A 9,488-nucleotide genomic window follows, 5' to 3' on the forward strand; every position below is an offset into this window, starting at 1 on the left:
AGACATGGCTGAGCTTTGTCAGCTGCAAGGCTCCAGATGTGGCCAGGCTGGGACAGACAGGGAATTCCCATTTTCCTATGCTACAGACAAGCCACAAGGCTGCAGTACCATCCCTTTCTTTTCTGTGCTTGCAGAGGCTGAGCTGCAATAATGTCAGTTCCACTGCAGGCAAGGAGCCACCTCCTGGGACCAGCCTGAGGGACAAATCCAACCTTGAAAAACAGCCAGCAGGATGACATGTAGATCAAAGGGGTATTGCAGAGCTCAGCTGCAAGAGATGCCTTAGAGACTTTTTAAAGCATTTTAGCTCACCCTTAACTTCCTTGAAATGGAGCACAGGTTCTCTCTGGAAGAAAAAGAAGAGCAGAGTTTGGTACATGCCCTGAAATGCACAGGCACCTGAGGAGCATTGCCATCTTCTGTACCTGTTTGCTCAGTGACTGTGATGCTTGCAAGAGGTTTATTGTTCCTATTGTACCTTTAGGAAAATTACCCCACAAATCTCTGAGGCTGGAAAAACTCTGTTTTGATGACATTTAAACTTTTTAAGTGTCATCACAAGAATTTTAATGTGGTGTGTGTGTTTATGTGGATCCAATGTCCCACAAAGTGTGGGCAATGTGTATGGGTGTGAAAGAATTTTCCCAAGAGCAAGAGGCAGAGCAGTTATTTCAGTATTTCATGTGCCTTGGTAAATTTGTTTTTAATGAGAGAAAGAGTAGAGTTTTTGTTTTGTTTTCTTTTCTTTTTTTTCCCAGTTTCCATGCTGTAGTTGGATTTATCAGTCCGTCAATGGACATAAACAGTGTAAGTGCGTGAGAGTATCTGCATGCCAGTGCAGGTTTCCAAACATGTACAAGCTACAGTGAGCCATCCTATTTTGCTGTTAAATTCCATGTCTCTGATGGATTTCCCCACACTGTTGCTAGGAGATGAAGGTAATGCCTAACAAAGGATATATTGACAAAAAATTTTCCAGAACAAATCTATTTTGTTATGGTAAATAGAGACTCACATAAAATGGATATTGCCGGATTTATTTCCTCAGTGGTGGCACTGGCAAAATTGCATACATCAAGTGAAGGTGAAATTTCCCCATCACAAATGCAGTTTTATTTTGTTTTGTTGACATAAAGACTTTCAGTGTGTTTAATGCCGAAAGCGCTGCTGCCTTTCAGTGTGTTTTGTTGCTAGGCTAATAGGATGAACACATCCTACACCAGTGATTTTCCTTCTTCCCTTCTCTGCTACTTCTCCCTTTCAGGAAGAAAAGGGGTTTATCAGACTGGTTCCCCTCTTTTCATGACTCTTCTGGGAAATGTGGATTCCTTCTTTTAAAGCAGGGGAAAAGTGTGCGTGGCTTGGGACATATTGAGATTTGGCAAAGAAGCAGCTAAATGCAATGGAAAAGCAGATCAGCCTCTTGCTTTATAGCTCAAGGCACATCTGCATTAAAACAAAGCAAAACACAAAGTTAAATGGAATTCTAATAAACAGAGGAACTTCAGGAATTCTCATGGAAAGTTTAAATTTCTAGAGAATGACAAATTTTCTCCCTTTCTTCTGGTGACATAATGAACACACAAATAGATTTGAACAGCAAAAACCAACATGACTTGAGCGATATAAAATATAAATTTTGCTGGGGAAAAAGTTTTGTTCTGGTGTGGCATTTCTATTTTCCCAACCCAGCAGTTCCTATGCCACCACAGGAGTCTCTGGCTCTGAACACATGCAAGTAAACAACTTGCTGTCTGGAAAGATGAGGCCAAGGCTGAAAAGTAGATTGCCTTTTTCAGGGTAGGAAAGGAGTCAGGGAGAAACACATTCCCCTTCATTTTCCTATATGCATCATTGCACAGAGGGAACAGAGAATCTAAGCTTTTTTGAGTTAAAGCTACTGTGTCCCTGACTCCACAACTATTGGGTGCAAATATCGGGCTGGTTTCATCTTGGGTGTGAATCTGCTCACACAGGCAGGGCCATCTGCACAGACCAGTGGCAGGTGTGGTCCCCTCCTCCTCTGTTCACAAATGAATGGTGTGGAAGGGAATGAAGACAGAAATTGTCACTTCTTATCATCTCACTCCTTGGCTGGTCCCCTCTTGGGATGCCTGTTTTCCTTCTGCCTTGCAGGGCACTGTGAAGGTGAACCCACCAGTTGGCCAGAAAAATGCAAGTGGGAAAGGAGGTGACACATCCTGCCTGGAGTCACTTGGTACCATCACAGCCATTCCCTGTTTTGGGAGGAGGGAGGGAAATGCTGTTTCTGTGGTATTGATGAGAAAAAGCCTTAGAGAAGCACTCTTTCCACCACAGCTCTGAACATCAACTTTTGTAGCACTGGTAATCACAACCAAAAAGTTGCCACAAGTCAGAGATGTGCATTAAATTTGTCGATTCGCTTGCACAGGGTTTTAACTAGACAGGAATGCACTGAGATGTTATCTCTATTTGTTTTGATGGAGAGAGGGGATGGCTGGGAAGGGCCTTGCAGCTCCTACTGTTACTGCACTTATCCGGTTTTCTGGTGTAATATCCTGTTTTTAGATGCTTGCATTTCAGCCAAGCATTAACCATTTAGAATGAGACTGACCATGCTGGGATGGCGCAGGCCTGCACCTGTGAAATATAAGTTTAAAAAAAAAGTGATGTAATTTTTTTCCAGATCAAAGCCAAGTGAGGGGGCGGGGGGCAATATTTTATTCTATATTAAAAGATCACTGCAATTTCTTTGCTTTGAGATTTGGCATGGTGGTAGCCGTTAGGTGAAAAGGCTGTTTGCTGAACATATGGCAAACCAAGCACATTTAGCCAAAGTAAAAAAAATAGTTACAATAAGCCCTTAAAGCACAAGCAGAGCACACTTGCATTCAGCAGAGACTTGTTTCTCAAGACTGTGTTGCTTAAGGATTTGCTCTTATAGATGTGTCCTGTTGATTTCCCCCAAGTTACAGCTCTGCAGGGTGTAGATCCTCTCCCCACAAACCTGTCCACTGAGCCTGGAGCGCAGTGTAGGAAGCACCTCTTGGCAATGTGCAGAGGTACAGCTAGAGAGTGGAAAACAGAGCAGAACTGGGAGCTTGGGCAACCTCCACCAGAGCTGAAATGTGACTGCTCTCTGCTAGGTAGCAATGCCTCCTCTGGGCTGAGGCTGACTGCAGTGGGATGACAGACTGCAAACAAAGCACAGCACCTTTACAATACACCAGGCAACCTGGAGTGGGAGGTTTGGGAAACAACCTGTTTGATGGGGAGAGATGGAGAAAAGATGGCAAAGATGACAAAGGAGATTTTTTGAGGAAGGGAGATTTGCTGGGTAAAATCTGAAGGCAGATTGTGAAAATCAGGAGCTCTGAAGAGAGCCAACAAGTTGCATATGAGAATAGGACCATGGCACAGGGGCAATGGCTACCAGGACACAGTAAAGTAACAACATCAAGAAATTAACAGAACAGGAAAGGAAAAACAGAGAAGAGAGAGCTTTTCCTTCTTCTTTAACATTTATGCCAAGTGCTTATTTTCTTTATCCGGCCCAGTGTAGTTCATATCCAAGGGTCATTCATGGGGATGGTTAAAAATCAGAATAAAGTTTTCTTCAGCCCTTTGCAGCTTTAGGCTGAGCACAGTACCCACTCTCTCTGCTAGACACACTGGTTTCTGCAATCTTCGAGGCACTGGTGACTTCTTTTCCAAAAGTTCAATAGGTAGGATGTTGTTAAGCTCCCATTTTCTACTGTCTGTTGTAGAACAGCAATTTGCAGATGCTCCTGAAAGCCATACTCATACCATTGCTCAGCTTCAGAGAGCTCCAAGTGCTGTGAAAGGCAACACTCTTTGTGACTTTTGGGTGTCAAAGCCAAAAGTTGAACACGGACTTTCAAAGCAGTCGAGTCCCTGTTAGTTTAAACAGAGTTTAGACCATCAAGTGTGATGGCCACAAAGTTTTGGGAAAATATTGGTGACCAGGGTGCGCTGACAATGGAAAATTTTTTACCAAAGAATTCATCTGAAAAATGCTTTTTTATGGCATTGACTCTGCATCACTGTCATTTTTCAGGTATTTTCTGAACTTCAACAAATTGTCTTCAGCAGGCTTGAATCAGCATTCAGTAAGTTGGTCAAATGTGACTGAACTCTGCGGCCTCAACTGTGAGGCCACAGGTAAGATGTTAAATGTATTTTTTGTTCCACTGAGTGTTTTTTGAAAAAAAAGCATTTTCTGGCATGTCCCCAGTATTACACGGACTGCCATTACCCACATATTTATTTAGTTCATGCACTGGCAAATTAAAATGGAAAAAGCCTTTTCACAGAAGCTGCAAATAGAAGAAAATCTTAGCTGTATGCAAAATTCTATTTCTTCTGTGGTCCTACCCTTACAAGGAGCAGCCACAACTCTTTTCCTATCCATCCAAATTAGATATTTTTCAGTACTTGAACATAATATTCATCTGCCTTGAGTGGCTCCTGACTTTGTGAGGAGCAGATGGCCTGTGATAGCTGTGGGCTGATGCACTGAGTGTCTCAAAGCTCACCAGAGTGACTTTAACTGCTTTAGTTTCTCCTACATTCCTAACACTGTTCTTCTGACATCTTAGTTTATTAAGTGTGCCTTGGGCTGCAGTCTTGTGTCCTTCTCTTCTATTTCCCTCTCTCCTCTGCTCACCTGTGAAGAGTGTTATTAATTCAAATATATTTCAGATACCTCTGTTCACTGAAGCCATATATATGTATTATGGGACTCTGTACAGAAATGGCTGGAGTTGGCTTCAGTTTTGCACTCTGCTCTCAGAAAGCTGGTATTAAGTTTTCTGGGGTCTGTCCAGGTATATAGACATAAGAAAAGATTCCAGAAATTTTTTGTAATGTAAAGTATAAGAGGAAAACTCTGGAAACATAAACAGTAGTTTATAGTTATCTGTAAACTGTGAAATACCAGATTATTTTCTGATTCAAGTATGAGCATATACACATGGTATGATAATCTTCATACAAATGATATTGAACTCTTAAAAAACCATTGCAATGTCCCACAAAGATTCTTTTGAGGAAAAAAATATCAAGGTAGCTTTGTTTTCCCTAACAGACATGATGAGTTAATTGCTTTGAAAGGAAAATCTTTTCTTGTGTTCCTGCTTCACTCTGTGTGAGAGACTGAAGTGTTAATAATGGTTAATGACTCAAAACAATCAGCCATTTGTGGAGGTGAGTAATTGGCTCATGTACGCTGACCTGAGAGGAGCTGTCATGTCTTAGAAGGGGTTGTAAACCATCAAAGACCCCCAAGGTGCCCACAGACTCCTTTCTGGAACCTTTCATCCCCACCCCTGATGAATGAGGACTGCAGCCATCACCTTAACCAACAGCTCATCACAGGATCCACGTGTGGTGACATCTTTCTACTCTTATCTTTCATTTCTCCTTCTTTCCTTTTTTTACACATTTTCTTGTTGTTTCTATGCTTTTATATTGCTGTATTCCTACAGGTAATAACAAAAAAGGCTACATATCTCCTTTCCATTGCAACCAAATTGTTCAAAAATAAACCCTACACATATATATATTTATGAACACTGATCATTCAGTGTTGTTTCAGTCTAATTCACCCCAATGGATCTATTAAGGAGAACCTGAGTTACCCTTGCCTTCAGGGGCAGGTCATAACGTGAAGATATGGGTTCTTTTCTAAGAAAAATTTATTTATGAGGCAGTAATTAGTTCTTAATTCTTCATTGCAGTTACCTCAGTCAAGCCATTAGCATGAACTTCATCATGTATGAAACCTGCCCTGTTTTTCAAAGCACAAAGTCTAAAGACAGAAGTCTAAAAGTTCCTTTTAGGAGAAATAGTGGTTGTGTTCAGTCACTAAAAAAGTTTCTTTATTGCTTTCTCTTCTACATTCAGAATGTCTTAGAAACTGCAAATGTACAGTCTTTATTTAATGTAAAAAGTAATTTCTAATAGTAGAACCTTAATGAAGATGTTCTAAGAGAAGAATACAAAGTTAAGCAGATTGTGGGAATATAAATTCCATGTAGATGGAATGGGATGTCAAATGTAATTGCAGAATTTCTTTGACAACCAAGGAAAGATATTCAAAACCTTAGTGGAACCTTTAATTCTTATTGAGACATAGCTGTGATAGCACTGTTGTGGTCTCATTCTAAATGGGGCTTTATAATTAATTACTAAGTCATGAAGATTGTAACATTTATTATTATTAGACTACCTTTTTAAATTATTATTATTACATCATGATCTTCCTTTCTGCCTTTCATTTGTGTCCTGATGATGTGGTTTTCCTTCCGTACAACTGCTGTTTAACTCATAAAATATACAGGATAAAGTCTTGTTTGGATCCAAGTGTGGCATGCAGAGCAATCTAGCTCCAGTGCTGTTAATTAGACTACAGCTATTTTGCATATCAAATATATCTGTTCGAATTTCAGCAGGAGTTGGTGTAATTTAGATACAAAGACTGCAAAGACATGTGGAGGCCTTTGTGTGTAAAGATACCACTTAAATGTAACCCACTGTGCTTTGATACCAACTATACAAGGTTTGATCAACAAAGGGGGCCAGGGAGCACCAGCAGCTCCCAGTGGAGATGGAGCCACTTGGATCCTCACTGAGGGGGAAGCAGCTCCTCTCCTTTCCTCCCCAGGACTTTGCTCAGGGTGCTGGGCTCAGGTTTCTCAGATCTGAGCCGTCTGGCAGAAGGACCTAAGGGACGATCTAGAGATTTTTTTTAAATTAATTTTCTGCCTATGTTCTTCTCTTTACTTCTCAGGCAGCCTTTGCTGTTATAGAAAGAAAACTGCCTTTCTAGCACACTACCAAGTCCAGCCCTGGACATGTCACTTAGTGGGCTCTTGCACAAAACCCCTGCTGCTGCAGCTGTGTGGCAAATGCTTGTTGCTTATGTAAGTATTAACCATGAGAAGTTTTATTTCTCATTTGCTATTTCCTTGCCAGATTTTCAAGTGCAGAGACAAAGGATCTAGGGACTACACTGTTTTTAAACCTGCAAAAACTCAGCGGAGGAAAACGTATCCATGATTCCAGGCGCAAACTTCAGTAGAGCAACATTAAGGGAGAAGGGTTTTCTTTCTCACTTGCTTTTCAATTTCTTTAATTTTTCCAAATAGTTTAATTAGTTCAGGTGATTTAATTAACAATTATGCTGCTTGGGTTTGTTCTGAAGAGGCTTGACTGAATCAAGCCTTGCCTTCCTTTTGTATCAAACTAACAATATAAAAATAATTAAGGAGCAGGGAACTAAGAGCAGTACATTCACAGAAAATGAAGCCTGGAATCAGAGTTTGGTCACCAGAGCTGCTGGCTTTGGCTCCCTTCACATTGCAAGGGAGAAGGCAACATGTAGTTTAAAAAACAAAGAGGATCTTTTTTTCAGGTATAAGCAAGGAATGTTTCGGGGTTTTATTTTGTTTTGGGCTTTTTTTATGTTACATTCACCATTCACTTCAGAAGGCCTCATCATGGGGCTCAGTGACCAGCGCCGGCTGCCTGCTGGGGCGAGCAGAAGCAGCCCAGCTGGAATCCTGGCTGAATCCCGGCTGAATCCTGGCTGAATCCCGGCTGAATCCTGGCTAGAATCTTGGCTGAATCCCGGCTAGAATCTTGGCTGAATCCCGGCTAGAATCTTGGCTGAATCCCGGCTGGAATCCTGGCTGAATGCTGGTGCCACCTGGTGAGGGCCGGGGACGTGGCAGCACTCTTCCCCTGCGAGCTGCCGTGAGGAGCCAGGAGCATCACCTGCAGTTTGGCAACCACGGTGTGTCACCCCCCCGCAGGGTGGTCACCGTCCCCTCTTCCCTCCCTTGGCAGCACAGGGACAGGGGGAACAACCCCAGGCTCAGGCTCCTGGGACGGCTGGACATGCAGCGAGGCCTGGGCACTTCTTATTCACAACTTCCATCATGGTTAAGGAGGGCTTCAGCATCAGTGGTATTTATTAACAAGGGTCGTTCTCGACGATGTAGTAATTTTGTGGTTTTGTTTCCCAGGATTGGCTGAAGGCCGATGGAATGCCAGCTCCCACAGAGCCCTGTTCACCCTGCAGGGCCTGGGGTGAAGTCACCCACACCTGGCAGCGAGACCAGAGCCCTCAGAGACATGAGCTCCTGAAGAATTAAATGAAAACTGGCATCTGGAGAGAGGAGGGAGATCCCCGTGTGGTGCCTCTGGTAAGGGAAATTGTCACTGCAGACCTGTGCTTTGCCAGGCCAGGGCGTGTGTTTGGAAGCTGGGCTGAGGAGAGGAGCCCAGGCAGAAGGTAGTGCTGGTACAAGGGATATGTGCTGGGAGCATGTGGGGAGTGGTTGGAATAGGGAAAATGAGAGCATTCTAAGTGTGGGGAAAAGGAGAGAGAGGAGCTGCTCAAGCTTCTGGAAGACCAGGCTTTGCTAGCAGATCTCAGACTTTGGCGTGTTGGCTTCTCAGACCAACACCATCCTCCCCTCTTGCTTGCCTAAATGGAGCATGGCTAAATTCCTGCGGCTGCAAATATGTGGTTATTACTTAAGCTCCTTTTCCTCTTGACCTCTGTTTATCTCCTCTCTGAAAGTTTACTGGTATATCCACACATTACAGATTTTTGTTTGTTTGGTCTTAGGAATTATCATCCAGACAATTTGGGATGTACCAGGAAGGCAGGGAGCAGCGTTGCTTTTGTTTTGCTGACAGTTGTCATGATGGGTGGTGCAGCACAGCTTCCATCCCCTGTGTGGATAGGTTAGTTATTGGAATGTGACATGACCTTCAGATTAGGTAATCATGGGCTGCTGCTTTATCAGATCCGACAAGAAAAAAGATTACTTCCTTCAAAATCAAATTAGAATTCATTATTTTTCCCAAGGAAACTTCATACTTTTGGGGTATAATAGGGAGATGGGGTTTTTTTGTGACCAAAATTCTTCTCTTGTATGTATGAAGAAAGCAGAGTAAAATATGACCTTTACATTTCTTAATGGTGTATGTGATGGTGTGTAAGCCAGTGGTTCCTGGGATCCTGGAGCTTTAGATAATGTAGGCACAGGCTTATACTTCATTTGATTTTTAATCCACTGGGCAGTATTACACAAGGAAAATATTTATTCCACAAAATAATCAGAGACCTGCTATTATTCAGGGATTATTGCAATTCATTCGTATGCAAAGAAAATATTCCAATAGTTGCTGTTCAGTGTTTCTTGGAACAACAGTCTGAAGTCTGCCTAAGCCTTCTCCCTTCTGTATTGAACATTTTGGTGTAAGATTTGTCAAAATATAAGAGCTTAGCCAGTTTGTCTCAATGCTGATGTCCCTTGCACATTGGGTTCAAACTGTGGCAGGGTTTTCTTCGGGGAATATGTGTTAACTGCTGCCAAATATTGTATTTACATCAGGAAGTGAGATTTCCGCCACTGGAAACGTGCACTGCCAAATACAGCATTCCTAAGTAAATATGGAAGCACAGATCATTG

At 42.4% G+C, this 9,488-nt stretch overlaps 1 long non-coding RNA gene across 1 annotated transcript in view; it reads left to right on the forward strand.

Moving 5' to 3' along the window:
- The window catches only part of LOC143693953 (uncharacterized), a 54,092-nt gene extending 46,606 nt beyond the window's left edge, over positions 1–7,486 (forward strand). Inside the window, exon 8 of the long non-coding RNA XR_013182059.1 lies at positions 6,794–7,486. This is a non-coding gene — a long non-coding RNA (uncharacterized LOC143693953). The remainder of the gene's footprint in view (positions 1–6,793) is intronic.
- The last annotated feature ends 2,002 nt before the right edge of the window (positions 7,487–9,488 follow it).

The sequence above is a fragment of the Agelaius phoeniceus genome, chromosome 4 (genome assembly GCF_051311805.1).
Source record: "Agelaius phoeniceus isolate bAgePho1 chromosome 4, bAgePho1.hap1, whole genome shotgun sequence".
NCBI classification, from domain to species: Eukaryota; Metazoa; Chordata; class Aves; order Passeriformes; family Icteridae; genus Agelaius; species Agelaius phoeniceus.